Source organism: Odocoileus virginianus, chromosome 26 (assembly GCF_023699985.2).
Source record: "Odocoileus virginianus isolate 20LAN1187 ecotype Illinois chromosome 26, Ovbor_1.2, whole genome shotgun sequence".
Classification (NCBI taxonomy): Eukaryota; Metazoa; Chordata; class Mammalia; order Artiodactyla; family Cervidae; genus Odocoileus; species Odocoileus virginianus.
This window is the reverse complement of record NC_069699.1, coordinates 34,898,556-34,919,495: the sequence shown is the minus strand read 5'-3', so window position 1 is coordinate 34,919,495 and position 20,940 is coordinate 34,898,556. Positions and strand designations below refer to the sequence as shown.

The 20,940-nt window shown below is 40.2% G+C and overlaps 1 long non-coding RNA gene across 1 annotated transcript in view; it reads right to left on the bottom strand.

Annotated features, from left to right (window-relative positions):
• The window catches only part of LOC139031247 (uncharacterized), a 186,271-nt gene that overhangs the window by 161,522 nt on the left and 3,809 nt on the right, over nt 1–20,940 (bottom strand). The window contains exon 2 of the long non-coding RNA XR_011483710.1: nt 3,949–4,182. This is a non-coding gene — a long non-coding RNA (uncharacterized lncRNA). The remainder of the gene's footprint in view (nt 1–3,948; nt 4,183–20,940) is intronic.

Below are 20,940 nucleotides of genomic sequence, written 5' to 3'. Positions count from 1 at the left end.
AGACTATTATGTTATATACATGATAGTTAAACAACAAGGTCCTGCTCTAAGGCACAGGGGACTATATTCAATACCCCATGATAAACCATAATCGAAAATAATATGAAAAGAATATAGATATGTAAAACTGAGTCACTTTGCTCTAAAGCAAAAATTAAATACACCATTGTAAATCAACTATACTTTGATTTTTTTCTCAAAAAATGAACAAATAGAAAAAAGCAATTGAAGGAACACCAGGTGCAAAAGGCCAGAACATGTATGAGAATATACTCAATCTCTCTTTTAATTAGAGACATGGAGAATCAGAAAATAAAGAGATAATACTTTCAGTTAACAGGTTGGGAAAAATTTAAATAGGTGATAAAAACCTAGTGGATGAAACAGGCACTTGTACTCAAGATTGTGGTCTTGTAGCCTTTCCGGAAGGGAGATGTGGTGATGTCCATTAACGTTTACAACACATTTGCCCTTGCTCTTTTTTCCAGGAATTCCAGTGTTAGGATTTTTATTGTCAATATTATATCTGTACATAAGTTTTTAAGCTATATGGGCAAGGATATTTATTGTAGCTTGTAGCTATGACAATATATTACTACCTATAAAGAGTTATAAATACACATATAGGAGATAACATTTGGCAATATTATCTCTTTGAGGAGGGCTATTTGCTTTCATTTCTTTCCTCTTTGGTGTACTGCATGTTTTGCTTCAGAAATCAAAGGGCAGAGTAGAATGCAAATGTCAAACAAGTAGAACACACTTGGCTTTTGAGTTTCAAAAAGTTTCAAAAGCCTTGACCCTGATATTTAGAAGCTTGTATAGTAAATGAGAAAAAACTTATCTGTCTCTCCATAGATAAAAAACTTCTTGGCTTGGGAAAGTGAGGAAGTCAGAAGGGGAGCTTGTATGTAAGTTGCTACATATTATATAACTAACTTATTATTTGTATAATAAAAAAGGTGGAAAGGAGCTTCCACAGAAGGATGAGTCTAGCGGTAGGAAGTAGCAAAAGCCAGATTACTTTGCTGAGTCTTAGAGAAAAGAAAATCTGCTTCTTAGGTAAATGCCTGGAAAAGACCAAACCTTTCCCCATCCCCATCTCCCTTTTAAGAGTATCCTGACATAGTGCTCAAAGAGTAAGGATGGAATGGCTGCCTGGTGCAACTAAAAGATGGGCCTGAGGGAGTCTGCAATATCTCCCCCAAACCACAGCATGGCACAATAATCCCTTATGTGTGACAGTGGCACAGATGGGCATAGGAGATTCGAAGGATCTAATGGGACTGGGGTGGGACTCAGGGATGATCATCAGAGATCTACATGGATCAGAGATGGAGGACCAAGTGGGACAAATACACCTCAGCATCTGTCAGCATGGAAACTCAACAATGAAAGACAAGACTCTGTAGCCACAACCTCTGCTCTACATAAGCCTCGCAGAACTCCACTAAATGTCAGACTCAGAATTGGAAGAGATTAAGTTTGGACTACGCATATTAAAAAGCAGACACATTACCTTGCCAACTAAGGTCCATCTGGTCAAGGCTATGGTTCTTCCAGTGGTCCTGTATGGATGTGAGAATTGGACTGTGAAGAAAGCTGAGCACCAAAGAATAGATGCTTTTGAACTGTGGTGCTGGAGAAGACTCTTGAGAGTCCCTTGGTCTGAAAGGAGATCCAACCAGTCCATCCTAAAGGAGATCAGTCCTGGGTGTTCATTGGAAGGACTGATGCTGAAGCTGAAACTCCAGTACTTTGCCCACCTCATGTGAAGAGTTGACTCATTGGAAAAGACCCTGATGCTGGGCAAGATTGAGGGCAGGAGGAGAAGGGGATGACAGAGGATGAGATGGCTGGATGGCGTCACCGACTTGATGGGCATGAGTTTGAGTAGACTCCGGGAGTTGGTGACGGACAGGGAGGCCTGGCATGCTGCGATTCATGGGGTCGCAAAGCATCGGACATGACTGAGCGACTGAACTGAACTAAATTGAACGCAGGGGAATAGAATCCTAAAATAAAATGAAGCTGAACTAAAGAAAAATAAAGATAACTGAATGTCTTCCTTGTTTGAGTTAGTGGGATGAGAGAGTCTCTCTCTTAATACACCATGAAGTAATATATATCTGTTGAAAATAATGAGGCAAGTATATGCACTCTGATGTGAAAGATCTGCAAGATAAATTTTAAATTAAAAAGGCAAAAGAAAGAAGGATGTGAGCAGTGTGCATTCCATTAGCATAAAAATATTATATGTTCTAAGTGTTCCCAGGATATTAGTAGAAATGATTAACTGTAATTTGCTCTAGAGACTAAAAATCTTCATCTGATGCAATTATATAAAGATTTCTTTTAAACAAAGAGCTTATATTATTTTATAATACATATTTATCATTTGTAATAAAATTTCCTTTTTACCCTTACGCCATGTTTTGTGATCCATTACATTTAATTAGAACTCCATTTATGTAGCCTTTATTTCAACAATTTCTGAATATAGGATGAAAAGATGTCTTCAATATCTTTTGAGTGTAGCATAAAGCTGCCAAAGAGATTTTTTTTTCCAGTGAGAAGGAATGTTGCAATGTATCTTAAGGAAAATTACCCTCTCTCTATCATTTCTGTAAAAGTTGATATGCAAACTTTTCTCACCACAAAGCTACAGAAAACTTTCCTAAAAATGTGTCAATAACCAGAATAAGGATGCATGATTCAAAGGGCTGGACAAAGTCACACATCTTCATACACTCTAGCATGCAGTCAAGCATGCAGGTCACAGACCCTGAGAACAGCATCAAAATTTACATATGTAGTTAAAGAATGGTTCCTTCAAAGTCATCCTACAGTTATTTTAAGCCATGGAAAACATTCAGTAAGTCATTTTTTGGGGGCACTGCATTCAGAGTTTATGGCACAAGTTATGAATGTCCTAGACATTCAAATCATCACTCTTTAAGGATAAATTTAAATATAAATTTTAATAGCAGTCAAAGGTCATTTGGACTAAAGTATGGTGAATCAGGGAGTCACTAGATTTAGTTAATAAATTTACAGTAAAAAAAGAAGTATGGTACAACTGCAAAACAACATGACCACTCTATAATCTCTTAAGGAAAAAATGCCTAGTCTCCAAAGAAACTTCAGTGTTTTAAAAACTACAGCATCCTTTGAACAACTGCATTGCCTTCCTATGGACAACTGTAAATTAATTCTGATGAACACATTCTAGCCTGTTAAAAAACAACTTAATGACTTATAGTAGCATTCTATACAATTATTTTACAATATGGAACTACAAGATTTTTAAAGCTCTATTTCTAAATAAATTAGATCAGCATTTATGGTGGGTCATGAAACTAATCGAGTGGTTGGAACCAATGTTAAAAATACAGAAGAGGAACTTCCTTGGTGGTTCAGGGGTTAAGACTCTAGGCTCCCATTGCAGAAGGCTCGGTTTCGATCCTTGGTCAGGGACCTAGATCCCACATGCCACAACTAAGAGCCCACATGCCACAACTAAAGACCCTGCGTGCCACAATTAAGCCAAATAAAAGAAATAGAAAAACACCACCAGAGTGTCTCAAATGCAGTTGGTGTAGATATGATTTTATCAAACTGCTTCTCATTACGTATTTTTAGACAAGCATTCATTATTCAGCAAAAACGTATTCACCAAACACAATACACCTGTCAGCCATCTGGACTGCCAGCTAGTCCTCTCTCAACTAGATAATCTCTGAGGTCCTTTCAACCTTAACATTCTCTGGAATACTGAAGAGCAAGTTTAATCGCCTTTTCTAGACTTTTTGAGATAATTTTTAGTGATTACTGTGTGCTCACCTCTGTGAATATGTCAGTATCTCATTTAATCTTTGTTCCAATTAAAATTGCTGCAAAACAAACCATTCTAAAACACAGTGGCTTAAAACCACAACAATCACTTACTCAATGACCAGTTTTGAGCTCAATCATCAATCAGCAGAGAAGGTCCATGTCTGTTCCTTGGTGTGTCAGTTGGAGTAGCTTCATTGGAACTGCGGAATCCACCTTCAGGATGTATCACTGCATGGCTGGCAAGCTGGTGCTGGCGGCCAGCTGGGAGCTCATGGCCAAGGGCAACAAGACACCACTCATTTTAATGAGTATCCAGGACTTCTTCTTGCCATGGTGGATGGGTTCCTAGAACAAGCATCCCAAGATATAGTAAGTGGAGCTGCTAGTTTCTTAAGGCTCCAGAACGTGACATTGGTGAAGTGACTGTAAGGCCTAGATTAGCAGGAGGAGGAGCTTCCCTGATAGCTCAGTTGGGAAAGAACTGGCCAGCAATGTAGGAGACCCCGGTTCAATTCCTGGGTTGGGAAGATCCGCTGGAGGAGGGATAGGCTACCCACTCCAGTATTCTAGGGCTTCCCTTGTGGCTCAGCTGGTAAAGAATCCAACTGCAATGCAGACCTGGGTTCAATCCCTGGGTTGGGAAGATCCCCTGGAAAAGGGAAAGGCTATCCACTCCAGTATTCTGCCCTGGAGAATTCATGGACTATATAGTCCATGGGGTCACAAAGAGTCAGGAATGACTGAGCAATTTTCACTTTGGAGGAAATGTTGACTTTACTCCTTGATGAGAGAAATGTGTAAAAATTGGGGGCGGGGGGATGTTTCAAACTGCCACATCTTCAAAGAACCACGTAAGGTATTTTTTACAGTAATACATCCCAATATTATAGATAATGCAACAGACACAAAGAGTGATTCAGTAATTTCCCCCAAAGTCACAGTTTTTACAGGTCACCTAAGACCTGAGCCCAGGTCTTTCAGCCTCTAAAGCCAGGATCCAGGTACTCCACTATTCTGTCTCTTCCTGTGATTAGTGCATAAAAAACACTACATCCTTCATAATTTATAGCCAGAATTTGTTGCTTGAGAGTAAAAGACCCAGACGTTCCATGAATTGAGAAAAACATGGGTAGGGATTTGATCTGATAGTGAGTAGGTGAAAAGGTGAAGGAACTCAATGATCTCTGGAAGAAATACGGGACAATAAGCAGACACAGCATCAATACGATGCTTGAATTGAAGCAAAATAATAATACATGAAAACGTCATTCTTAACTTTATAACCTGTTTGAAAAAATTATTCCAGACAGAAATACACATGCCCCTTAAGCATCCATTGAAATTCTATGAGCCTTTAAGAGGAAAAGTGCTCTAAGTGAAAAGTAATTTTATTATAAGCCAAAACAACCTATCAGCATATAGCAGGAGTGTGTTTTTTCCTTGTGTTTCCAGAACTGAATACTAAACAGGGTCTAGTATTTTTTTCTTCTGTGATGTGAGATATAAGTGGTACTTAGATATTCAACAGGAAACTCAATTCCAACCTTTGAGAATAACCCTTGCTCTCCAACACAAAATACAAAAATATTAAAAATTCAGCAGAATGCAAGACACATTACTGGCCTAGTGACAGAACAAATTACTTCCTAGATGGAAAACACAGGAGTCTTTCAAATTCATAGAAATAATTTAAATGTGTTTTCAAGTGTTCAGGGTATAGTGGCAGTTTGGTTTTCAATGACATTCTTTAACTTCTAAAGGTGTGCTTTCTGGTCTTGTTTTTTTAAACTTTGTAATCCTAAGATACAATGTAAAGACTGTTTCCATTTTTCAGTCAGTAATAAAAATCTTGGCCTCTGTGATGCTCAGTACACTAACATGTAGAGAAGAGGACAATGTATTTGATCACCAGATTTTCACACTCCGTCTGCACTGCTGGGACAATGCTTGTTGCATTTCTTCTTGCAACCTCAGTATTTAATATTGCATTTATTTTAAGCAGACATTTAAGAAATAATTGTTCAGTGAATAAGACATTCCATTTAAGAAACAATATTTACTCACAGTCTATGTCCACTTAATTGATTTAAATCAAATTCATTAATATTTAAAAATACATTCTACCTTGCCTCCCTTAGTTGTTATAGAGCAGCAGCCACGTTAGAGACCATCTCTTCTAAACCTTTGTTACAAATGAGGAAACTGAGCCTCAGCTCACAAAATCTATCCAATTTGGCCCAAGCGCACACATGCTGCAGACACTTAAAGCAGGCAGAGCCCCACCCAAGTGAACAAGGACTGTTCTATCTTCATTATCAACATGAAAGGGAAACATGCTACCACTTAGCAAGCCAAACATGAGCAGCCAGTGTTCTCCCAAGTGGGATGTGGCCTGGAAAAGAGGAGAATTTGTCACATAAACAAATTCAAGCGTTTGTGATTTCTTTTCTCTTTTTCTTTTTTTTAAGTACCATTGACCTTTACATTATTCTCATTATCTTTACATCCTCCCTTTTTTGAGTACAATATTCAAGTGTGGAAGAGATCAGGTGTCTGTTGTGTTTACTACCATCGTGGCTGGTATCTGGTAGCTTAATAGGAAGAAAACAAATATAAAGTTGCATTGTTACAATATCTCCACCCCTCAGTCTCACTTGTTCCAGATACAGTAAGTCTTCTATATACAAGTGAGTTCTGTTCCGAGAGCACGTTTCTAAGTTCATGTTGTTTCTAAGTCCAACAAGTTAGCCTAGGTATCCAACTAACCCAACAATTGCTTCCAGACTACTGTGCCTTCAAATAAAGACACTGCAATGCTGTACTCTATACAGTCCTTGTTGTTGACCCACTCAGCCATGTCTGACTTTTTTGTGACCCTATGGACTGAAGTCCACCAGACTCCTCTGTCCATGGGACTCTCCAGGCAAGAATACTGGAGTGAGTTGCCATTTTCTTCTCCAGGGGAATCCTGACTCAAGGATCAAACCCACATCTCCTGCATGCAGGCAGATTCTTTACGACTGAGCCATCTCACTCTATACAATACTATAAAGTACACAAAAGCAACCACCTGTAGAAGATACATGCATGTGACAATGTACACCAGACATGTGAACTAACTTATGTGATTAGACTCGTGAATACACATTCACATCTTTCAAAGTTTGCAACTTGAAGGTTCGTACATAGGAGACTTATTGTACGTGTTACATCTATGAAGTATGGCTTCCCAAATCTGCTCAAGAAGTACAACACTTAGGGATCCATGAAGATAGCTTCACTTACTTTAAAATCAGTAGAAGAAACACAATCCAGATTGGATTATATTCATCTTTATACCAAGAGAGTCACAAAATACAATCATTAATGTTTTTGTAGAGAAAGGGCTCATGAAGGCAAAACTTCCTGGGGCCCATGAAAATCCTGATGTGGTCCTGGGCTCTCCTGGGCTGCTTTAAGAACTGGTGATGCTATAGAAGTGCACCGACTTCACTGAAAATCTACAGGCAGGAAACTGGAGCTCAAAGGGTGTCCCAGCAGTTGGAAGAAGTGAGCTGACATCTGGCTCCCATCTGAGAAATATCCGGGGTTACCTAACTGTGGAGAAGTTAAAGCCAGTGGTGGAAACTGCAGAAACTTTTACTCGGTTTTGCCATTTTGATGGTTATATGGGACAGACAAGTCGACATCTTGGAATGAAGATAATTACGAATGACCATCTAACATTTTATTAAAAGAGCAGCCAGTCATGCTTGAGGTTTGTTTCAGGGGCCTGAGGGAACACCCCCGCCAACACCATCAAATAAACTTGAAAGGGGTCATGGGAAGGGAAACAAAGCAAAGCAAACCCCAGAAATTTGTGCAGTATCATTCATTTCAGCAAAAATATTCTGATGTGGTTAATAACTTCAGAAATGGTTTCATAAATTCAGATTTCCTGTCACTTGAATATTATTTCACACCATGGAATAATCAATCATTCTTCATGAAAACAAACATAAAATGAGCACAGAATGTAACTCATGATTTTACATGCAAGTCATAAGTAGGGGGAAAGAGTCCTTGAAGAGTCTTTATAAAGAGGAAGGTGCCGGTCAATGATAACGTGACATCCAAGCAGCAAAAGGAGTGGCCTGGGTGGAACTGAACAAATTGCCATTTCATGTTGTAAATTGCTGATGACATTAATCAGTCCATTCTTGATACATGCAAGACATGCATTTTATTGTGACTGTTTATATAAAAACAGCCATGGAAAATATGGAATATTTTTTAAATTTAGAGAACTTAATATTGGCAAGAGGAGCAGGGGGTGACAGGATGGGATGTTAGATGGCATCACCAACTCAATGGATTCATGAGTTTGAGCAAGCTTCAGAAGACAATGAAGGACAGGAAGCCTGGCGTACTACAGTTCATGAGGTCAAAAAGAGTCGGACACAGCTTAGTGGCATAACAACAACAATACTGAACCTGTTTTAATATGGGGGAGTTGAGCGGAACTGTTTAGCACTCAAAATGAATGTGCCAAATATACTATTTTTTTAAAAATATCTTCACTGTGTCAATCTTCAATTTCTAGATTATTTTACTTGTGTGAAATATTTGTGAAAAGACTTTTTAAAAGGCTAGGAGGCCCAGGTTCAGTCACTGGGTCAGGAAGACCCACTGGAGAAGGGAATGACTCCTTACACAAGCATCCATGCTTGGAGAATTTCACAGGCAGAGGAGCTGCTGGGCTACAGTCCACGGGGTCACAAAGTCAGACTTGACTGATCGACTAACACCCACAAACACACACACAGTAACAATAATAAATGACTAAAATCCATTTGTATGTTTAAATCTGTCCTCCAATTATAAGCATAAATTCTATTTTCCTAATAATATAAGTACATGATTTGCTCATGAATAAGGAAATTAACTAATGATGGATTTTCCTCACAAATGCTTGACCATGGAAAGGTAACTGTGAGTGTACATGTTGAAATGAATATTCAAACAACTGCTTTTAAAACATGGAAAGTCTCATCATTTCTTTATGGTTCATTTCTTAAATTACTGTCTCTAATGATCATTTCTCAGGTACAAAGGAATTTAAAAATATTTGCAGATGGAAACACTGCTAGATAAGGATCTTCCTTTTGTAAGGATCTTCTTGAGTAAAAATACCCAACTACTGCCCTTCACAGAACTGATACTCTAAGCCTATTCCATCTTATTTAATACTATCCCATCCAAAAAATTAGTTTGAATCATTCTACATTTATTTGTCACCTAATAGGTGCCAGACACTGAGTTTAACAATGAACGGACTACAAATATGAGGAATCCATATTTTCTACCTTTAAATAGATCCTTTATTCATGCAACAAACAAACATTTCATGCAAAAATGGGCACAATAAAGGACAGAAATGGTATGTGTAATGGTATGTGTAATGGTGAAAGCAGATGATATTAAGAAGAGGTGGCAAAAATACATAGAACTGTACAAAAAAGATCTTCATGACCCAGATAACCACAATGGTGTGATCATTCACCTAGAGCCAAACATCGTGGAATGTGAAGTCAAATGGGCCTTAGGAAGCATCACTATGAACAAAGCTAGTGGAGGTGATGGAATTTCAGTTAACTTATTGCAAATCCTATAAGATAATGCCATGAAAGTGCTGCACTCAATATGCCAGCAAATTTGGAAAACTCAGCAGTGCCCACAGGACTGGCAAAGGTCAGTTTTCATTCCAATCCCAAAGAAAGGCAATCCCAAAGAATGTTGAAACTACCACCCAATTGCACTCATCTCACATGCTAGCATTAGCTCAAAATTCTCCAAGCCAGGCTTCAACAGTATGTGAACCATGAACTTCCAGATATCCAAACTGGATTTAGAAAAGGCAGAGGAACCAGAGATCAAAATGCCAACATCCATGATCAAAAAAGCAAGAGAGTTCCAGAAAAACATCCACTTCTTTTTTATTGACTATGTCAAAGCCTTTGACTGTGTGGATCCCAACAAACTATGGGAAATTCTTCAAGAGATGGGAATACCAGACCACCTGACCTTCCTACTGAGAAATCTGTATGCAGGTCAAGAAGCAAAGGTTAAAACTGGACATGGAACAACAGAACGGTTCCAAATTGGGAAAGGAGTACGTCAAGGCTAAATACTGCTACCCTGCTTATTTAACATATATGCAGAGTACATCATGAGAAACGTTGGGCTAGATGAAGCACAAGCTGGAATCAAGATTGCAGGAAGAAATATCAATAACCTCAGATATGAAGATAGCACCACCCTTATGGCAGAAAGCAAAGAACTAAAGAGTCTCTTGATGAAAGTGAAAGAGGAGAGTGAAAGTTTGGCTTAAAACTCAAAATTCAAAAAACTAAGATCATGGCATCTGGTCCCATCACTTCATGGCAAATAGATGGGGAAACAATGGAAACAGTGAGAGACTTTATTTGGGGGGGGGGGGGGCTCCAAAATCACTGCAGATGGTGACTGGAGCCATGAAACTAAAAGACACTTTCTCCTTGGAAGAAACTATGACCAACCTAGACAACATACTAAAAAGCAAAGACATTACTTTGCCAACAAATGTCCATCTAGTCAAGACTATGGTTTTTCCAGTAGTCACATATGAATGTGAGTTGGACTATAAAGAAAGCTGAGCACCAAAGAATTGATGCTTTTGAACTGTAGTGTTGGAGAAGACTCTTGAGGGTCCCTTGGACTGCAAGGAGATCCAACCAGTCCTAAAGGAAATCAGTCCTGGGTGTTCATTGGAAGGACTGATGCTGAAGCTGAGCTCCAATACTTTGGGCACCTGATGTGAAGAGCTGACTCATTGGAAAAGACCCTGATGCTAAGAAAGATTGAAGGTGGGAGGAGAAGGGGACGGAAGAGGATAAGATGGTTGGATGGCATCACTGACATGATGGACATGAGTTTGAATAAACTCTAGGAATTGGTGATGGACAGGGAAGCCTGATGTGCTGCAGTCCATGAGGTTGCAAACAGTCAGACACAACTGAGTGACTGAACTTAACTATTCTGAGCTGGATCTCCTGTGGGAGTTGGAGACAGCAGAATGGCAGCCAAAGTTTTGCCCATGTGGAAGTTGTACAATCTAGTGTGAAAGTAAATACTGGAAAAGAAATTTAAGCATAACTGTTGCACAGAAGTACAGGATGTTATAAGAGCACATGATAGGTACACCTAATGTGTTTGGAACATGAGGTAAGGCTCTTACGTTGACAGTAGACAATACATTAAAATAACTATAATAAATCCAGAGGATTATAAGTGGTACAAGAAACATATTAAAGTACAAGGAACAAGAGTGACCACTTGTAATTGGCACATGACTAAAGATGGTAGAAATCTGAAAGCCTTCCTAGAGTCAACATCATTTTGAATTGAGCAAAGAAAGGCATTTTATTAGGGCACGGTTTAAGATAAACTGACAACTCCTGAAGCAAACTGCAAAACATGTGAACAAAGTACTACTGTTACTAAAAATGCACATATGTGTGCCCGATGCACAGTGATGCCAAGCAATACCAAAACATCAGAATTTGCAAGAGAGAAAGGTGTACAGGGGGCCATGCAAGGAGATACGTGGCTCATGTCTTACAAACCCCAAACTCCCTGAAAACTTTCAGCAAAGCCCTTTCATAGGAAAGGTGAGGAAGGAGGGTGGCTAGTTGTTGCCAACTTCTTGGTGTCAGAATATCTGTTCTTGAAGTCAGATTACTGTCAGGTGACAAAGTCCCTGTAAGTCTCCACCAAACAAATGTTATTCTCTGTTCTGACAAAAAGGGCCAGATCCCTGGCCCTTTCCCTCTCTGAGGTCCCAGTCCTGACTGAGAGGAGGCAGGTCTCAGAAGGGCGCTCCCTCAGGGTCAGGTCCCCAGATGTTGTCCAGCGGTAATCACTGGAGGAGCAGGAGCCCCACCTAACTGCCCTTGGGCTCCTCAGTTCAGTCAGTTCAGTCACTCAGTCGTGTCTGACTCTTTGCGACCTCATGGACTGCAGTACGCCAGGCTTCCCTGTCCATCACCAATTCCTGGAGCTTACTCAAATTCATGTCCATCGAGTTGGTGATGCCATCCAACCATCTCCTCTGTCGTTCCCTTCTCCTCCCACCTTCAATCATTCGGAGCATCAGGGTCTTTTCCAATAAGTCAGCTCTTCACATCAGGTGCCCAAAGTATTGGAGCTTCAGCTTCAGCATCAGTCCTTCCAATGAATACCCAGGACTGATTTCCTTTAGGACTGATTGGATCTCCTTGCAGTCCAAGGGACTCTCGAGAGTCTTCTCCAACACTACAGTTCAAAAGTATCAATTCTTCGGTGCTCAGCTTTCTTTATAGTCCAACTCTCATATGCATACATGACTACTGGAAACATCATAGCTTTGACTAGATGGACCTGTGTTGGCAAAGTAATGTCTTTGCTTTTTAATAGGCTGTGTAGGTTGGTCATAGCTTTTCTTTCAAGGAGCAAGTGTCTTTTAATTTCATGGCTCCAGTCACCATCTGCAGTGATTTTGGAGCCCCCCAAAAATAAAGTCTCTCACTGTTTCCATTGTTTCCCCATCTATTTGCCATGAAGTGATGGGACCAGATGCTATGATATTAGTTTTTTGACTGTTGGGTTTTAAGCCAACCTTTTCACTCTCCTCTTTCACGTTCATTAAGAGACTCTTTAGTTCGTTTTCGCTTTCTGCCATAAGGGTAGTGTCATCTGCATGTCCAAGGTTATGGATATTTCTCCTGGCAATCCTGATTCCAGCTGTGCTTAATCCAGTCCAGCATTTCACATGCTGCACTCCACGTATAAGTTAAATAAGCAGGGTGACAATATACAGCCTTGACATACTCCTTTCCTGATTTGGAGCCAGTTTCTTGTTCCATGTCCAGTTCTATCTTTTGCTTCTTGACCTGCATACAGATTTCTCAGGAAGCAGGTCAGGTGGTCTGTTATTTCCATCTCTTAAAGAATTTTCCACAGTTTGTTGTGATCCACAGCAAATCAAAGGCTTTGGCGTAGTCAATATTTGCTTGCTTTTTCGATGATCCAACGGATGTTGGCAATTTGATCTCTGGTTCCTCTGCCTTTTCTAAATCCAACTTGAACACGTGGAAGTTCATGGTTCATGTACTGTTGAAGCCTGGCTTGGAGAACTTTGAGCTTTACTTTGCTAGGGTGTGAGATGAGTGCCAGCCTATGAGCTGGGCTCCTCAGGCCAACCAAATGGGCAGGGGCAGGTCCCACAGACTGCATTCCATGCAGACAGCTGCTACTAGGTCCCTAAGACAGGGCTGACAGTGATGTTCACTTCCGCCTCAAGACCTGGCCTGGGCAGTGGGCGGCTGTGGTGAGGGCTCTGGAGCCCTGCAAGACACAGCCCCCCGCCATTTTCTGGGGGAGGCCTACATGGCAAGTGTGGGATCCAACTCTTAGCTCACTCTCTGCCTGACGACTGCCACTTCCCTGACAGCTGGCTGCATCCCCTCACCAAAGTTGCTCCTTGACAGTTGGTTGCTTGTGGGTGGGGCCCACTGGAGCACTGACTAATGACTGAGCAGGACCACTAACGGTCACTCCTTGACAGTTGGTTGCTGTGGGCAGGGCCAGGGCATTGACCAATGGCTGAGCAGGACCACTAACGGTCGCTCCTTGACAGTTGGTTGCTGTGGGCAGGGCCAGGGCATTGACCAATGGCTGAGCAGGACCACTAACGGTCGCTCCTTGACAGTTGGTTGCTGTGGGCAGGGCCAGGGCATTGACCAATGGCTGAGCAGGACCACTAACGGTCGCTCCTTGACAGTTGGTTGCTGTGGGCAGGGCCAAGGCATTGACCAATGGCTGAGCAGGACCACTAACGGTCGCTCCTTGACAGTTGGTTGCTGTGGGCAGGGCCAGGGCATTGACCAATGGCTGAGCAGGACCACTAACGGTCACTCCTTGACAGTTGGTTGCTGTGGGCAGGGCCAAGGCGTTGACCAATGGCTGAGCTGGACCACTAACGGTCGCTCCTTGACAGTTGGTTGCTGTGGGCAGGGCCGGGCATTGACCAATGGCTGAGCTGGACCACTAACGGTCGCTCCTTGACAGTTGGTTGCTGTGGGCAGGGCCAGGGCATTGACCAATGGCTGAGCTGGACCACTAATGGTCATTCCTTGACAGTTGGTTGCTGTGGGCAGGGCCAAGGCGTTGACCAATGGCTGAGCTGGACCACTAACGGTCGCTCCTTGACAGTTGGTTGCTGTGGGCAGGGCCGGGCATTGACCAATGGCTGAGCTGGACCACTAACGGTCGCTCCTTGACAGTTGGTTGCTGTGGGCAGGGCAGGGCATTGACCAATGGCTGAGCAGGACCACTAATGGTCACTCCTTGACAGTTGGTTGCTGTGGGCAGGGCCAAGGCGTTGACCAATGGCTGAGCTGGACCACTAACGGTCGCTCCTTGACAGTTGGTTGCTGTGGGCAGGGCCGGGCATTGACCAATGGCTGAGCTGGACCACTAACGGTCGCTCCTTGACAGTTGGTTGCTGTGGGCAGGGCAGGGCATTGACCAATGGCTGAGCAGGACCACTAACGGTCACTCCTTGACAGTTGGTTGCTGTGGGCAGGGCCAAGGCATTGACCAATGGCTGAACAGGACCACTAACGGTCGCTCCTTGACAGTTGGTTGCTGTGGGCAGGGCCAAGGCGTTGACCAATGGCTGAGCTGGACCACTGACGGTCGCTCCTTGACAGTTGGTTGCTGTGGGCAGGGCCGGGCATTGACCAATGGCTGAGCTGGACCACTAACGGTCGCTCCTTGACAGTTGGTTGCTGTGGGCAGGGCAGGGCATTGACCAATGGCTGAGCAGGACCACTAACGGTCACTCCTTGACAGTTGGTTGCTGTGGGCAGGGCCAGGGCATTGACCAATGGCTGAGCAGGACCACTAACTGTCACTCCTTGACAGTTGGTTGCTTGTGGACCGGGACCACTGTGTCACTTATCAATAGCTGAGTGGGACTTGTTGCCTGGAAACTGTGGAGAGTAATGGCACATAGTGATGGCCATGTGCTAAGGGCTGTGCTCAGCTACTCTCTGTTATACTACCTTGTAACACATCTAAGGTCAGACGACTCTATTATTTTCCAAACTTTACTTTCATCTCTGGCTCCAAGGTGGCTGCTCCTGCTCCTGTCATCACATAAGAATCTTAGCCAGCAGGAAGACAGAAAGGAAGCAGACTGGTATGAAATGACAAGGAAAAGTGACCATCATAAAATTTAGGTTGTGTAACAATGTATATGGTATTATCTCATTTCTACAAAATATAACATGTATACTATTTGAAATATATATATAATGTGTATATTATGTTTTTGGTATATATATATATGTATATGTACATATATATATATATAAAACATGCATGTATGTTGGCTCAGTGGTAAATAATCCACAAGGCGTGTGTGAGTGCAGGCAAAGATGCTTCAGTTGTGTCCAACTCTTTGCGACCCTATAGACTAGCCCACCAGCTCCTCTGTCCATGGGAATCTCCAGGCAAGAATACTGGAGAACCTCTTAAAACCCACATCTCTTATGTCTCCCACATTGGCAGGCAGGTTCTTTACCGCTAGTGTCACCTGAGAAGCCACCAATGTAGGAGATGCGAGTTCAATTTCTGTGTCGCGAAGATCCCCTGGAGAAGGAAACGGCAACCCACTTTAGTATTCTTGCCTGGAAAATCCCATGGACAGTGGAGCCTGGTGGACTACAGTCCATGGGACTGTGGAAGAGTCAGACAGGACTTAGCAGCTAAACAACATGCATCTCTATACAAGAAGAGTGTATATTCCTCCGGGCAATGCAAGTAGCAGGTAGAAAAGAGGGATTTCTACTTTAAGTAGTTCTAAACTATGTGAAATTTTATATGTATTACTCATAAAAACATCTGTAAACTAAAGACAAGACAGGCTACCAGAAGTGTTAATATATTTCTCTCCATGAACTTTCCATTAACACAAACATACATATTAAACCAAAAACTGATTACCTTTAATTGACTTTTATATAGAGATAAAAACCATCAGATAAAATTACATTTTTCTCTTGGTTAATTTAATGATCATGCTAAGGAAAAAGTACTCCAACATTCATTTCAATAAATGAAATCTTTCACAAACACGCTCCGTTTCTTATTCTACCACTGAGCATAATAGGTCCTTGGCGAGAGAAATAATAGTACCAAATAATTAACATTTTCTTAAACTTCAAGATGTCAACCAAGCATTGCTAGATCTATCATATTTTTAAATGAAGACTTATTTTAGAGCAGTTTCAGGCTCACAGCAAAACTGAGCAGAAGGAACAGAGATTTCCCATATACCCCCTAGTCACCCCCCAACAAGCAGAGTCTCCCCCATGATCAATTTCTACTATCTTAGTAATATAATTTTTGCAATTGATGAAGCTATACTGACACATCATAATCACCCAAAACCCATAGTTTACATTACGGTCACTTTTGGTGCTGTATATTACATGGATTTAGAAAAATGTAAAATGACATGTATCCATCAACATGGTATCATTTGGAGTAATTTTACTGCCTTAAAAATCCTGTATATGCCACCTTTTCATCCCTTCCGTCACCCTAACTTCTGGAAACCACTGTTGTTTTTCCTGTTTCCATAGTTTCACATTTTCCAGAATGTCATATGGCTGGAATTATACAGTATATAGCCTTTTCATATTGACTCCCAATGTTTAAATATACATTTAAGGTTCTTCCATGTCTTTTTATGAAACAAGAGCTCAATCTGTAAAATATCAAGTGTGTTCCTATCATGTTATTATAGCATTTAGTGTCTTGTAACACTAAGATATATTTTGGATATATTGAAAATAAATGAGAACGGTGCTTTTCTTGAAAACAAACGATGTTCCAAAAAATATTACTAGTAAAACTGAAATGAAAAAGACATATAAAGATTGAGAATGTAGAATGCATAGGAATAAACTTAACCAAGGAGGTAAAATTATGAAATGCTGCTGAAAGAAATCAAAGAAGACATACAGGAGGAAAGACAAATGTGTTCAAAGATTAGAACCCTTACTAAGGTTAAAAATGTCCATAGCACCCAAAGCAATCAAACAATCAATGTAGTCTGCATCCTAAGCCCATGAGCACTATTCACAGAAACAGAAAAAAAGATTTTTTTTAAATTGATATGGAACCATAAAGACTTTAAATAACCAAAATGATCTTTAGAAGGAAGAACTAAGCTGAAGGTATCATACATTCTGATTTAAAAAATACATCACTAAGTTTCAGCAATTAAACAGTTGGTACCCACATACAGACAGACACAGACCAATGGAACAAGAGAGGCCAGAAATAAACAAAGGTGTACACATTTACCTGATCTTCGACAAGACTGCCAAGATTACATAATCGGGAAAGGGCAGTCTCTTCAACAAAAGGTGCTGGGGAGACTGGTTATCCGCATGTTCTAATCACAATTTAAAAAAAAAAAAGATGAGAATGTGGGTAATCAGTTCCCTAATATCTAATCAGGGAATTGGGGTTGATAATGAAATAAAAGGCTCATCAGTATCTCGTTTCCAGATATGGTCTGAAGGATGAATATTTTATACTTTGGATAATTAGGAAGTATAAAATAAGTTCAAACTCTCAAGAATTATTAGCTTCAAATTTGGCTTCACTTCCATTTAGTTGTATGAACTTGGGCAAGGAATTAATTTGTCCATGCTTCAGTTTCATTATTTGTGAAATATGCAAAATAACTAACTCATAGTGTTATAACGAGCTTATCATAGTGCCTGGAACATAGGAAACTCTCAAAAGAAGTAACCTACAATGAGGCTGTTGATGGTTTCTGTTGATCATGGTTTGGTGGGGGGAAATGCATTCATTTTCTGTCTTCTCTCCCTCTTTCTCTCTTCTTTATTTTTTTTTTCTTCCCTCCTTCCTTGTTTTTTGTTTTTTTTTTAAACCTGTCTTCTATTTCTGGCAGACAGCCTATGTAATTGTACCTTTCTTCTGGGTATTATTTGCCAAGCAGGTGTAAAGTGCAGTGCAATATAATTTAGTAAAACCTAATTTTAGGTATTAAATTTGTGCTTCTTTCTGTGTGTCTCCAGCAGAATCCTCGCACAGCTGTCAAGCCATGTGAAAGAACCCAGACCAACAGAGCATATGACCATGAAGGACCAAAGAAGTCAATTTTCTAACGTCTCATAGTTGACTTAATTTGTTTTTTACTTAAAGGTTTAGATTAGGAAGGAATAAGTAAATACATTCTTATAATTACTGAACAGGGTAAGGTTTTCTTTTGCCTCGTTCAGAGCAGATGCAAAAGCCATTTTGTCATGTTGCAACACAAGGTCTACAGACCATCTGGAGAATCTATTAAAATGGAAAGGATTCAGTACAATTTGGATTACATGCTTTTAATAAAGATATGAGAGAATCCATATGATCTTTACTATCTTCATCATCTGTAAGTTTTTTACATGTAAATATTTCTTTCTTAAAACAAGAATAAAATTATTAGAGACTTCAAACACTGCCAAATTAAACTATTTTTTTAAAGAAAATCATAAAAAATTCCTTCCAAAACTCCACTTACAAAATCAAGGAAATTAAAAAAAAAAAACTTTCATATTGAATTGCTATTTTTTAGGAGGTATATCTGGAGAAGGCAATGGCAGCCCACCTCAGCACTCTTGCCTAGACAATCTCATGGACAGAGGAGCCTGGTGGGCTGCAGTCCATTGGGTCACTAAGAGTCGGACATGACTGAGAGACTTTACTTTCACTTTTCACTTTCATGCATCGGAGAAGGAAATGGCAACCCATTCCAGCATTCTTGCCTGGAGAATCCCAGGGATGGGGGAGCCTGATGGGCTGCCGTCTGTGGGGTAACATAGAGTCGGACACGACTGAAGCGACTTAGCAGCAGCAGCAGGAGGTATATCAGGAAGACGTCCCCTAAAAATGTTTTGAATGACCTAATAGTTTTAACCAAAAAGAGAAGAATTTGAGTGAAAAAGAAAAAAGAAAGAAAAGAAGAAAGAAAAGAGAAGAAAATGAATGATTTTTCTAAAATGTTTACTGTAAGTAGTGACTGTATAATTACTTAAGGTACAAATATCGTAGACCATCTCCTTACCATGGAGGTAGGTCATATTTCCTGGCCATTCAGCAGTTTTCTGTATTAGATTCTCCTGCGTGCTTACCTTGTGTTAACTCATTTATTCTTTCTTACAATGTGATGTGGGTGGTATAGATATTAACCCCATTTCACAGATAAGCAAACTGAGTGAGAAGAGTTGAAGGAACTTACGAGGTCAAGGTCATACAACTGGGAAGTGATTGAGCCAGGATATAATTAATTCAGTCGATCTGTTTCCAGAACTTGTATCATCACCTCTTACACTGAACTCTTGCGTGGGGAAGAAGACCGTAGGCAAAATGTGTCCATACCTTGGGCTCCATTTCCCTCATTGAAAAACTGCAGTGGATGTATGAGCTTGTGAAAACAGGGGAGTGATCCGAGGAGAACATCAAAAATGATGAGCACTTTGGACAACACAGCTAATGATGAAAGATGAAAATAATTAGAATGACTGAGCCTTTTAGAGGCAAGGAATGTTTCTACTTGTGTTCATGGAATACCAACAGTAGCAGTCATAGTAGCAGTAGACAGTGGTGCCCATCTTTACTTTCTTTCTGCAGAGAAATTTTGTTTATGTTTCAGCAAGAAAAATATTTTTGCCTAAAGCCTGTGACTTTTTCAAATTTGCAACAGAAAACTGCATATCATCTTTTTCTTGAAAAGTTATGAGGGTGTGAGAAAAAAATCATGACTCCGCTGTTTACCACCCATAAAAGCTTAGCTGAGATTTTTAATTTCTTGGAGCCTGCATTTTCTTGTCTGCATAAGAAATAGTAGTACATACTTGCACGGTTGATGAGGATATTAAATGAGTTATGCCCAGAGGGATGCTTAGCATTCTGTCCAGCAACTACTTACTATTTAACACACAATCATTATTATGATTACCATTACTACTAATTCCTGTGGTCAATGATGAATCCTTTGACATGAGTTTCAGTCCGCTAATGTGCAAGTGTGCCTGGTCATACGGACACAGATACCTGGTTTTTTTTTTTTGTTTTTTTAAACAAAGGTAGAAATAGAAACAGCAAAAGCATTTTGTGATGTGAATTCACCTTGGCCATCTACCCTTGAAATTTTATATCAGTTCTTATTGTTAATTAAGAATGACTCCATTGGAAAGCTAAAAATTCCATAGGAAGCCTATGTAATCTTATATTGTCATGAAACTTTAAGCCAAATAGAAACACACACATCATTAGATGTTATTGCAGCCATTTAAGACTGAGACATAAGTAAGTAAAGATGGTTTTACCTGATCATTGTGTGGAGGTATAATCCTATATTTATTATAAAATTAGAGATCTTGAAAATGTTTCCATACTGTCTCCTGTCCTGTGTACCAGTGACTCTATGCAAACCAAACACACCAACAAATGTTACACAGACATGCTATTGGCTTTTGCTTTCACTCTCACTAGTTAAGAAAAGATTTGGAAAGATCAGGTTAGCAGCTCGAGCAGAGGGTGAAATATATAACAAACTGAATGACTTCCATATATTACTTATTTCTAGTATTTTAAATATCATAAAACATGGTATTTCCTCCTGCATTAAGTTGCTATGGATAAAATTTTAAATTAATTTTTCTTTTTTGCCAGAGACATAGAATGATGAAACCCAGGTATGTTATTCCCTGAGTATGAGATTTAATTTGCCTGAATAACTCAAGTCCATCTACAGAAGTTTGGTACTTTGTAGGGGTTTGTTTTTGTTTTTTGTAGTTTTTGATTCAAAATTCACTCTCTTTGAGATTCAAAAAAAAATTTTTTTTTATTTTATTTGCTTGTCTTATCAAATACTGAACTTGCTCAAACTGGGTTTATGATATATCTCACTACAAGGTAAGCCCTGTGAAGGCAGGGATTTTGTCAACCGTTTGCAGC